This window comes from Camelus bactrianus, chromosome 4, assembly GCF_048773025.1.
Source record: "Camelus bactrianus isolate YW-2024 breed Bactrian camel chromosome 4, ASM4877302v1, whole genome shotgun sequence".
NCBI classification, from domain to species: Eukaryota; Metazoa; Chordata; class Mammalia; order Artiodactyla; family Camelidae; genus Camelus; species Camelus bactrianus.
In genome coordinates this window covers 91,315,151-91,328,278 of record NC_133542.1, presented here as the reverse complement: position 1 = coordinate 91,328,278, position 13,128 = coordinate 91,315,151, and the positions used below count along the sequence as shown (strand labels likewise).

The following is a 13,128-nucleotide window of genomic DNA, read 5'->3' as shown; positions in this document are numbered from 1 at the left end:
TGGGTAAGATGTTTTCATCTTTTAATGTAAACAAATCTATCAATATTTTCCTTTTGAGTTTACGCATTGCTTTTTGAGTTTATCCAAAGCTTGTAAACACCTTTCTAAAATTTTATTTTCCTTTCATTTTTTATAATGCATTATTTAAACCACCTAAAACTAACTTAGGAAATAGAGTGAGATGAGAATAAGATTTTATTTTTCCCATATAACTAATCTATTGTTCAGCACAACTTATTGAATAATCTTTCCTCTGTTGGGGAAGAAGAAATTGATCTCTACCCTTCTAAATTCTTTTGGTAGGGTGGGAAGGGATAGACTGGGATTTCAAAATTGTAGTATAGATAAACAAGATTATACTGTATAGCACAGGGAAATATACACAAAAACTTATGGTAGCTCACAGAGAAAAAAATGTGCAATGAGTGTGTATATGTCCATGTATGACTGAAAAATTGTGCTGAACACTGGAATTTGACACAACATTTTAAAATGATTATAAATCAATAAAAAATGTTTAAAAAAATAAATTCTTTTGGTTGTTCTAAGAATTAAATTGACATGAGGGAGTAACAGGAGAAAATCAAACAAAAGTTCAATAACATGTATACATGGGAGAGTCTCAGGAAAACTGAGTCACTCGCCAAAATGGCCAAAACCCTCACCTTAAATACCATCATCAGCTAAAGACAAAAGAAGATATTGGAGATGGTGGTTTGGGACTTCAAAGAGAAAGAAGGCAATTTACATGGAGATGGAAAAGTAAATGTTTGGGTAAACAAATGTTTGCTGGGCCATGTGGAGACAAAGAGACACAGAGAGGAATTTTAACAAACAGACTTTGCTAGGTTCCTCCCTGTCCACACACCTAATTCATTCTATAGTTATCCATGGTGATAGCTCTTTCCTGGAACAGGTCCTCTATCTACATTCTTTTAGGGAGTTTCAGGGAAGGTCAAAGGCTCTTCCTGAGTCTTTTAGGCCTTGATTGTTTTCAGCCTGAAATAAGCCACATGCCAATGAAACATTCCGCAGTGGCAAATTTTGCTCCCCTATACATCCTTTGCTGATATTTGAGTTTTGTCATGCATTTGTTTCATGTGTATCGTTTTATCCATTTCAAACTTATCTATTCTATTCTAGATCTATTTGTCAAGCCTTTTTTCAGCAACACACTCCTTTAATTTTCCATTACTTTTTAATGTCAAAGAGTGAAAATACTCTCCCTTGCTAGTATTTCAAAAAAAAAAAAAAAAAGTCCCTGAACATTCTCATCTGTTGATTTTTCCAAACAGTATTGAAAATCATTTTGTTAGCATGGCCCTGAGGCTTCTGAGGCAGGGAGCAGGTAATGGGAAAACAACAAAGTATCTTCTCCCCTCTCCCCTTCTTGCTCTAGACCTGTTGGAATGGGTTGGATGGTCATGATAAGTGCTGTGCTTTCTGAGAAATAGCACTACTTAATTACAATGCCTGTGATACCTGAAGCAGACAATCTCAAAATTACTTAGAAATCCGAAGGGAAAAATTTATCAGAGAGGTACCTTTTAGGTGAATGGTTTCACTATAAAAACCTGACTGCTGTGGTTTGGGGTAAGAGAATATTTTTAGTTAAATAGACTTCCTCCCCAATAACAGAATATTAGCCACATACAATAGTCACCATCACAGATTTAAATCATACTAAAAACTGTCGATTTGAGTTGTATTTACCTTTTTCTCTGTTTTTTAGGTTTTTTTTTGAAGCTAGGTAGAGATACATCAAGGGCTGTTAAACAGATGTCATGAAACCATTATAACTGTTGTTTTAGTGGGAAGCTGGAAGAAAGCATACTAGGTGTTCTACTGAGTAACCTACCACCATGTGACCCAGAAATCCAGATATTTAAGTCAAATGTCCACTACTTTTAATCAGCACTGGGAAAAGCTGGCTTACTAGTAATGTACTTAGAACCCAACAGACTTGGATTCTAATCCTGACTCCTTTTTATGCTATTTGAAAGCCCCGGGTGAGTTTATTTAACAGCTCTGTGCCTCAGTTTCCTCATAGATAAGGGTGGGAAAATAAAACTGACCTTGTAGGACTCAAAGACTAGGGATAATATATATAAACAGCTTGCACAATAGTTGACACAGAATAGGTCCCTAAAAAATATTAGTTATTGATGCCACCAATAATATGAGTAGTCTGCATTTCCTTATTATTGCTAGTCTAAAAGCTCATCCAGAAAAAGTGAGAGGACATCAACTATGCTGAGTGGAGGTAAGATAACAGACGATTCTCCTAGTCTACAGAGTTCCTGCCTAGGAAAGCAGGTTCTTGCCTCTGGCTTGAACAGTGTCCCAGGGAGCCCACTGACAGCCCACACTTAGCACAATAATGGGAACGTGCTCCTCACCCGCAATGAACACACACACAGGAGCCACCTACTCGATCCCGCCTGGGTGGAGTATTGCTTCCTGGAGGAACCAAAAGCAGCCTCACACATTCTGTCCCCTGTGCCCCAGGTGGCATGGGACTCCTTGGCCACTGCTGACCCTCTGCCCAGGCTCTTCATCATGGTCCAGTGAGCCACATCTGAGTGGAAGAAACAGAGCAGCAACATCAGTCAGTGCAACCAATGAAGGGAGCGAGCCAATCAGCAGACTCTTGATGAACAAGAATCCTTTTTTTTTTCACATTCCATTTACTATTTTATTTTTTTAACATTTTTTATTGATTTATAATCATTTTACAATGTTGTGTCAAATTCCAGTGTAGAGCACAATTTTTCAGTTATACATGAACATATATATATTCATTGCCACATTTTTTTCTCTGAACCACCATAAGATCTTGTGTATATTTCCCTGTGCTATACAGTATAATCTTGTTTATCTATTCTACAATTTTGAAATCCCAGTCTATCTCTTCCCACCCCCCCCACCCCCTTGGCAACCAAAAGTTTGTATTCTATGTCTGTGAATCTATTTCTGTTTTGTATTTATACTTTGTTTTTTGTTTTTTGTTTTGAGATTCCACATATGAGCAATCTCATATGGTATTTTTCTTTCTCTTTCTGGCTTACTTCACTTAGAATGACATTCTCCAGGAGCATCCATGTTGCTGCAAATGGCATTATGTTGTCGGTTTTTATGGCTGAATAGTACTCCATTGTATAAATAGACCACCTCTTCTTTATCCAGTCATCTGTTGATGGACATTTAGGCTGTTTCCATGTCTTGGCTATTGTAAATAGTGCTGCTATGAACATTGGGGTGCAGGTGTCATCCTGAAGTAGGGTTCCTTCTGGATATATGCCCAGGAGTGGCATTCCTGGGTCATATGGTAAGTCTATTCCTAGTCTTTTAAGGAATCTCCATACTGTTTTCCACAGTGGCTTCACTTTGATCCATTTTGAGTTTATTTTTGTGTATGGAGTAAGGGAGTGTTCTAGCTTCATTGTTTTACATGCTGCTGTCCAGTTTTCCCAACACCATTTGCTGAAGAGACAAGAATCCTTAATAATAGTGATTTACCATTTATGTGCCTGGCACTCTACAAGACTCTTCCTGTTTAATTATCACAATAACCCTATAAGATAGATACTGATATCATCATTTTACAGAGGAGGAAATGAGGCTCAGAGAAATTCAAAATAACTTCCCATAGCTGGTAAGAGTCAGACACAGGATTCCAATCCAGGTGTATACAGCTACAAAGCTCTGATTCTCCCAGAACCACGGATGAGTGCTGCATGGGCTTCAGAATCTGACTCAGAGACTCTGACCAGGAAGGAACCTTAAAGATGATACCAGTTATTAAGCTGTTGTCTCTCAGCTCCAAGCCCACCCTTCCACACTCGGCTTTGTGATGCTAGGGATGGGACCCTGCATACCCCATTGCTCCACTGCCAGCTGCTTCCTGTGAGGCTTTTCCAGTGGGGATCTAAGGGAGGGAGAGGGGGCCTGCTACTTCCTGCTTGCTTCTTATTAGGTCAGTATGGCTCCAGCAACTTTTCTTCTTTACCCTGACCTCAGCAGCTCATTCCTACAGCCAGAGATTGTTTGCAACTTCCTCAACATCAGCCATGTGGTACTATCCTCTCCTCCCTTCCCCAGAGCCCCCAGGACCTACTGGTGCTGAGATGCATGGTCCTCTTCCCCAGGCTTCTAAGTTTTAACAGTCTCAATATCTCCTCTCTGTTCCCCCTAGCTCTAGCTGCTCCCTGTTTGCCTTTCCAGTTCTCTACCACCTAGTTAAGAATTGTTGATATTAATTTCTCTGTAAAAATAACTGGCATGGTTTCTGTCTCCTGACTGGACCCCAACATAAAGAATCATCTACTCTAATGCCTTCCAAATGAGGAAACCGAGGCCCAGAGAAGTTGTGACTTGCTTAAGTTCGCACAGTACTAGAATTTACAATAACGTTGCCACCACTTACACACTTAAAATGTGCTACAACCCAGTAAGATACTTAGACCATTATTCTTATAAAACAAATGTGGAAATTGAAGCTCAAAAGTTATGTGATTTCCCTAATGTCATCCACCTAATGAGTAACAGAGGTACAATTTGAACTTAATTAGTCTAACTGCAAAAGCAGGGCCCTTAACCCCTATCCCATGCTCAGCGTCTTGTCTCCCCTCACCGAGGGATGCAGAGATGTAAATGTCTCTGCATCTTCACAGGCTAGTGGAGCTCCTAGTTATGATCACTCACTCTCCTAGAACTGCTCATTCTCAACACCCATAATCTTTTCTTAGCATTCTTGGCACAGAATAAAAAATCTAAACATCGTTCCATCTACTAACATTTCTTTACCCAAGTCCCCAAACCAAACAGGAAGAAAACAGCTCTTTTACATCATGTCATTTGTCTCCCAAGCAATCCAGGAATCTTCAGCATGTCTGATGCCCCCCTCACAGCCAAGCACAATGACTCTGAGTCCTGGGTCATTTACAGACAAAAACAGAGGACTACTTGGCAACAAGTAAGGAGTAAGATCAGTTAGGAAAGTTGAAGTTGCACTTCAAAAATACCAATAAGTCTCTCTTTATTACCTCCTGACAGGTGGAGCCCAATGAGGAACTTCCAAGGAACTGAGGAGCTGGATTTGGGGGCCAGCCACCCCCTGGACTGGAGCTCTGCTGATCACAGCTAAGCTTACAGTCGGTTAATCACAAAAGGAGACTGGATGCTCCCACACCGGGGATGCTGCTGGGCCGTTGTCTACTCATGACTCAATCTGGATGACGTGCAGCTCCTGTTGGGCTCAGCACTTTGTAGGAAGCATCCTCAGAAGGATTCATCTTCATTCAAGCGCAGCATGGAGGTTAAGGCAGGAGGAAGCCTCAGAGCATGGAGCAAGCCTTCCGACTATCCCAGGGTTGAACCTACACACAAATGCAGGAGCGGAGAACATCATGAGAACAAGTCATGGGCTTTTTCATGTGTCCTGAGCTTTGGCGGTCAGTTCCCTGAAGCCCTTGAAAGTTGTGCTGCTTTCATTCAATAACCCCTCATGGAGCACTAGCTGGGTGACAGTGCACTGATAGGACTGCTTTGTTCAAGTCAATGGATGTCTGATGAGCACTTACCATGTGCAAGGCTTTACCAGAGAGGAAGGACTTATGCCTACAGGAAGCAGCCTGCTGGGCTTGTGTGTCACTCCTGCTCAGCTCAGAGCCCTGGTTTTCACAGTTTTCTCAGTGCCCACAGCAGGAGCATCTAGTTTATCAGACAGCGCACTAGACCAGGAGCCAGAAGGTTTAAGTCTGAGCTATGCCACTAACCCTCTGTAAAATTTAGGCAAGTCACTTAACCACCCCACCTGAGTGTGCTCATGTGCCAAGAGGCATCTGACCAGTTAAGATCTAACAATGGGAATCTAGGATAAATATTATTGAAATTTGGGGGAAGAATGAAAAATGTATTTTAGTCCTATTGAGTTTAACCATTATAGCAGATAAATGAAATTCCCTGATCAAGAAAGACCTGGGGACTGCACAGCAAAGGATACTGTCAACAAAATGAAAAGGCGACCTACTGAATGGGAAAAAATATTTGCAATTCATATATCTGATAGGGGCTAATATCCAAATATTTAAAGATCTCATTCAACTCAGTATCAAAAAAACCTAATTTAAAAATGGGCAGGAGATCTGAAAAGACATTCTTCCAAAGAAGACATACAGCTAGCTAATAGGTATATGAAAAGATGCTCAATATCACTAACCATTGGGGAAATGCAAAGCAACACCACAATATCACCTCACACGTTAGAACAATTATTATCAAAAAGCCAAGAAATAACAAGGCTGGCGAGGATGTGGAGAAAAGGGAACCCTTGTGCACTGCTGGTAGCAATGTAAACTGGTACAACTACTATGGAAAACAGTATGGAGATTCCTCAAAAAACTAAAAAAAAAAGAACTACCAGATGATCCAGCAATTGTACTTCTCAGTACAATTTATCCAAAGAAAATGAAAAACACTAACTCAAAAAGATATATGCTTCTCCATGTTCATGGCAGCATTATTTACAATAGGAAACAACCTAAGTGTCCATCAAGGGATGAATGAATAAAGAAGATATTATTCAGTCATAAAAAAGAATGAAACCTTGCCATCTGCAACAACTTGGCTAGACCTCAAGGGCATTTTGCTAGGTAAAATAAGTCAGAAAGACAAATACCGTATGATCCCACTTATATGTAGAGTCTAAAACAAACAAACAACAACAACAAAAACAAGCTCATAGATACAGGGAACAGATGGGTGGTTGCCAGAGGTGGTGGTGAAAGAGTGAAGGGGGTCAAAAGGTACAAACTTCCATTTATAAAATAATTAAGTCACAGGAATGTAATGTACAACATGGCGACTACAGTTAATAATACTGCATTTTTTTTATGTAGAATAGATAAACAAGATTGTACTGTGTAGCACAGGGAAATATATACAGGATTTTATGGTAGCTCACAGTGAAAAATAAATGTGACAATGAATATATGTATGTTCATGTGTAACTGAAAATTTTTGCTCTATCCTGGAATTTGACACAACATTGTAAAATGACTATAACTCAATAAAAAAAAAAGTTTAAAAAACTGCATTTTTTAAAGATGCTAAGAGTAGATCTTGAAAGTTCTCGTCACAAGAAAAAAAATTTTTTGTAATTATGTAAGGTGATGGATGTTAACTGTGGTGATATTTTGCAATGCATACAAATATCAAATCATTATGTTGTACACCTGAAACTAATATACTGTTATATGTCAGTTATACACCAATCAATCAATAAAGAAAAAAGAAGAAAAATTTAAAAATAGGCATACTAGGAAAAAAAAGGGGACATACTGCAGAGGAAATAGATATCAAAAGTCATAAGAGATATACAACTTTATGCCATTGTATTTTAAAATGATACTTTTAAGAAAATATTACTCACCAAGACTTTTTATTTTATTTTATTTTAGTTTTTTGGTGGGGAGGGGAAGTAATTAGGTTTTTATTCATTTATAATGAAGGTACTGGGGATTGAACCCAGGACTTCGTGCATGCTAAGCACGCACTCTATCACTGAGCTATATGCTCCCTGCCCCCTCACCAAAACCGACTTAAGAAGAAAATTTTTTAATCTAAATAAACCAATAACCATTAAAAAAAAAAAAAAGACATAGGGAAGTTAAAACACAACATCATTCCTAGGAAAATGTGGCCGTGGATAGGTTTATTTTCAAGGTTCCTGCCCTTAATTTTTTTGGTATCCACTTCATTCAGTGCCCAGTCCCGACATGCAAAATAGCCCCCACCATCACACCATCCACTCCAGAATCACTGGATCTTAGCAGTGGAGGGGCCCTCAGCCCATCTCCTCCTGCTGCCACAGTGCTCCAGTCACCAACATGCTGGTTGAGGCTTCCAGTCTTCGCTTAACTACATGCAAGGGTGAAGTTCATTGCTTGTTAGGGTGCCCCTCCATTCCTGCTCACTCTGATGAGTGAGAAACATGCAATGTAAACCCTCTTCCATATCTACTTCTCAGTGGTCCTAGTTCAGCTACCTGAATGCACCTAACCCTCTCCTCCAGGGCAGTCTTTGACACAGTCCCTCATTCTCTTCTCCTTCATGAGAACTCCTATAAACTGCTCTAGGGTTTACAAAGCACTTTCCTTACAGCTCATTAGTAAATTGACATTCCAAAGGGGGATGGTATGGAGAAGGGAGACCCCACACCCTGACATTACTTGGGTCCTATTAACAGAAATGAGTCCTTCACCCTGTTTATTCAGAAGTTGACATTAGGCATAAAAAATAGGCAAGACCTTCTCAGTCAGACCCTAGGGAAGAGATCCTAAAAATAAATCCATGTCCTCAGGCACCGTGGTCAGAGCCGACACTATGAATAGCCCTCCGTGCTCCCTGGAGATTCAGGCAGGCAACAAGAAGGGGCTTGCAGGCCAGCTTGTATGTGGGGGTGCAGGGGGAGTTGTCAGCCAGGGCTGGCCTTTGTCCTCTAAGAGATGAGGCATGGCCCAGAGCAATGGATGCTTCATCCACTCCTGAGCCATGAGACGGTGCAGAGGAAGAGAATGGGGGGAGTTTGATCATATTATAATAGTCATAATTTCCCTTGATATTTGAGAATTATGAACAAGGACTTGGATTCAAATTAACTTGTGATTAAACTCAAATAATATTATGGTACTGTTGATTAAAATGAAATATCTGGCCACACTAAGTCCAGGGTGGTGGAAGGACTTAATCCCACTTAAGTATTATCACTTAATAATAACAGTAATAATTAACATTTATGGAGCTAGTCACTGTGCTTTCTCTGTGTTATCTCATTTAATCCTCACAGCAATCCTATAAGGAGATACTATTATTATCTTCATCTTACAGTTGAGGAGACTGAAGCTGATAGCAAGTAAGGCCACACTTACCTAAGGTCACACAACTAGTAAATAAATTACTCTGGGCCCATTATGGCTCAGAATCTGAGCTCTTATTCAAGAGACGAAAACTGAGAAAGAATAAGGCCGCCTTCCTGAGAGCCATTCAGAGCAGGCTGGGGTCTCTAGGTACCACTCCCTCCCTCCTGGGGACTTCTCCCGAGAAGCAAGCAGGACAGGCCTCTGACTGATGGGGACCCTGGGGGAGTCTGGGCCCAGGACTCTGCCATCTGCCATCTAGGCTCTACCTCAGCTGCCTGCTCACGTCATACCTGGAGCCCCAGGCTCCCCTGTGCTGCTGCTACCCACACCTGCTTGACTGAGCAGAGGAGTTTGAGCAGAACTCAGCCTGAGCTGAGCCCCTGGACCCTTAAAGCCAGCAGGTCTCCCCGGAAAAACACAACCCATCTGTTCTTCCTTGTCAGTCACCCCCTGTGCCGGAGCTGAAGGACTTGTCACCTGCAGCCTGTTGTTGAATGAAGCACTAGAGAGGGAAAGCACCTTTGAGAACCAGGTCCCTGGGCTCACACACCTGGCTGGGACAGAGCTGGGTCTAGAACCTAGGTTCAAATCATTTGCCTACTCGTTTCCACTGCCTAAAATGGATAAAAAAGTCAACAGAGGTAGACTTTCTTGGTAAAAAGATGCAGTTACGTGATTATGCCATCCTCAGAATCCCAAAAATTGGGCCAGCTCAAAATCCTTTTCTTTTGCTTTTGTTGCATTACATTTATCTGCATGATTAGATTCTGGATAGGCTGCAGCTCAAGTTAATTTGAATTCCTTGATTTCATATGAGTTGACAGTGGAATCTGGTGCCCCGAGAATGGGCTGGGTGGCAGGCTGAGCTTAGTTAGGGATTCTAATTTGTTAAACATAGTCTTCGGGTAATTGAGAAGTGACCATAGGCTGCTTAGGCTCACTGTCTCTCAGAGCTGAGAGGGACATTAACATTAGCTGTGCGTTCCTAATCGTGATGATACCCAAACACCATCAGTCACATGCTACTACCATAATTTTTGGAATATCTGTGAACCACTATTATCTACCTCATGTGTTTCTGTAAAAGAGCTTATTTAGTTTACTTACTTGCCTAAAAGTAGTATCTGTGAAATCACAAGCTGATATTCTGGTTAATTTTTTTCTAATACGTATTAAAACAAATACACAACTGGTAAGCTATTTTAAAATTACTCACCAGTAATACATAAACTGCTACCGGCACATACTGCCACACCAGATGCACAAATCCCTTCTACACACTGTAAATACCTAAAGAGTTACTTCCCAGCTAAATGGCCAGACCGCTGTGGAAGGACACCAAACAGTACGGAAGTGATCAAAAGAACATTCTGCAATTTTTGCTTTTTTCCAGCAAGAACGTCTTGAGAGAGAATAAGGCTTCCCTCAAAGAGGTGGTTAGAATTTCAACGCCACTGCTTTTAAGTTCCTGAGCAGGTGACAACTTCTCTGAGCCTCAGAGTCTTCATTCTACAAAGGGACAAGGATACCCACGATACGCATTTGACAGGGTTGTGCTATGGGTTAAAATGCATACATAAAGCATCTAGCACAGTACCTGGCACAAAGTAATCACCTAATGAATATGAGTTCCCCTCCTTTTCCACAAGAGTACTGAGTAAAACAACGTGGAAACACTGACTTTCCTTGGTAAGAATCTGCCTGATGTATTTCCTACGGGCGCTCCAATCATCCACTGTTCTGCAGTAAATTTGGGGCTGTATTTTCCTTCAAGCTTGGCTGGGAGCCTGATTATCTTTCCAAACCGTAACTAGGGGACATGATCATTCTGAACCTCAAGACAGAATTTCTGACTGAAATGGCAGAGCCGTCCACCACTGTCAGTTTCCTAAGTCCAACAGATTTCCAGGATCCCAGTGGGGAGGCTGGTCTGCCTCTGGGGTCACTCTGGAGTGGAGGGTAGGGTGGCCTCTACCGTGGGAGGCACCAGCCCTGAACCTGGCTGGATGCTTAAGCCAACAAAAATTCGGCAGAAATGCATCAAGCATCACTATCACTGTCAAACGCCTTTGAACGGGGATACACAGCTGGCAGGAAAAGTGTAGGAAGAGTAGAGCTGGAGCATACACAGTCCTAACGAGGTGGGCTGTGGTTAAAGCCTTATTTGCATTCATTTCACTCATTATTATGTGGCATTAAGGAAATTTTCTGCCGAGCGGAGTGACCTTGACATGTGATTTCCTGTGCTCTCTGGGAATATGCAGAGCATTATAAGAAGTAATGATTCCCAAAGAGCCCATCTAATCTGACAATTTTCATCAGCCTCTCAAGGAAGATTTTATCTTTTGTCCATTTCTCCCTTTTTTTTAGTGTGTTACTATAAAAAAAAAGAGAGAGAGAGAGAGAGAATAAGATCTATAACCTTCAACAATGTCCTTGCAAAAGTTGGAAGTGTGACATAAGTGCTATCTTGCCCTCATCTTTACCACCAGTCAGCAATTCTCAGCAGGTGAATTAAACATACCCTGGCCCAACTCTCATCTTTCTCTAAATCTTGGTGGTACTCTCCAGGAGCCTTATAGGAGTTTAGCCTAGGAACCACAGGCACTAGATTGTCAGGACCAAATTGTGTGAATCTAGGCTGTCAGATCCTGATTGCTCTAATCTCAACTAATTTTGAGTCCACATTTGGGAACATTGTTTGTGAGGGACTTGGGGATAAAATTCCGATGCTGGTCATTTACAAACCTTGTTTGATATGAGTGAAATCTACTGTCTGACTTTTATCCCAAAACATCTTTTGTTTCTGATACTGAACTCACTTAAAAAAAAGAAGAAAGAAAGAAAAGAGAAACAAAGATTGAAATATGATTTAAATGTTTTACAGTAAAAATTAATCAAAACAATAGCATTCAGCATAAAATAAATAATTATTCATCATTAGCAACAGTAAGACTACCAATAAGATGATGGCACTCACTAGCAAAAGTCAATTACAGTGGATTTAATAAGGATTTCAATTAAAAAGACATATAAATGAAAAGCCAAAGAGTTGAGAATTCAATACAATTTTAAAATATCACGTGACTTTCAGATTTGCCAAAATCCTTATTGATATACCACACAAAATGTTGATACATTACACATTTCAGCTTCAAAATAAAGAAAAATAGTTTTCTAGCCATCCAAAAGCTATGGGTATTCTTCCTCCCTATCCTGCCCCTGTTTCTCTGGAATCATTCTTTAGCATTCTGTGAACCCCTTTCCATTCTCTTATTAAAGGCTCCAAGGATCCATTTCTCTCTCACACTCCCCCATACACACAATCCCCCAGCACAGTCAACAAGCTTCATCCCAGGGAGGATCAACAGCATCAACAACCCAAAACAGAAAATGCCAAACCACTGACTTTTTTTTTAACATTTTTTTATTGAGTTATAGTCATTTTACAATGTTGTGTCAAATTCCAGTGTAGAGCACAATTTTTCAGTTATACATGAACATACATACATTGTCACATTTTTTTCACCGTGAGCTATCACAAGATCTTGTATATATTTCCCTGTGCTATACAGTAGAATCTTGTTTATCTATTCTACGTTTTGAAATCCCAGTCTGTCGCTTCCCACCCCCCGTACCCTTGGCAACCACAGTTTGCTTTCTATGTCTATGAGTCTGTTTCTGTTTTGTATTTATGCTTTGTTTTGTTTTTGTGGGTTTTTTTAGATTCCACATATGAGCAACCTTATAAGGTATTTTTCTTTCTCTTTCTGGCTTACTTCACTTAGAATGACATTCTCCAGGAGCATCCATGTTGCTGCAAATGGTGGTATGTTGTTGGTTTTTATGGCCGAATAGTATTCCATTGTATAAATATACCACCTCTTCTTTATCCAGTCATCTGCTGATGGACATTTAGGCTGTTTCTATGTCTTGGCTATTGTAAATAGTGCTGCTATGAACATTGGGGTGCAGGTGTCTTTTTGAAGTAGGGTTCCTTCTGGATAGATGCCCAGGAGTGGGATTCCTGGGTCATATGGTAAGTCTATTCCTAGTCTTTTGAGGAATCTCCATACTGTTTTCCACAGTGGCTACACCAAACTGCATTCCCACCAGCAGTGTAGGAGGGTTCCCTTTTCTCCACAGCCTCTCCAGCATTTGTCCTTTGTGGACTTTGGATTGATGGCCATTCTGACTGGTGAGGGGT

General features: G+C 40.6%; 1 protein-coding gene across 1 annotated transcript in view; it reads right to left on the bottom strand.

Moving 5' to 3' along the window:
- The window catches only part of APTX (aprataxin), a 205,870-nt gene that overhangs the window by 112,904 nt on the left and 79,838 nt on the right, over positions 1–13,128 (bottom strand). The window contains exons 11-12 of the transcript XR_012506788.1: positions 5,046–5,378; positions 2,432–2,578 (exon numbers count right to left, since the gene is read on the bottom strand). The gene's annotated coding sequence lies outside the window, so the exon portion shown is untranslated. The remainder of the gene's footprint in view (positions 1–2,431; positions 2,579–5,045; positions 5,379–13,128) is intronic.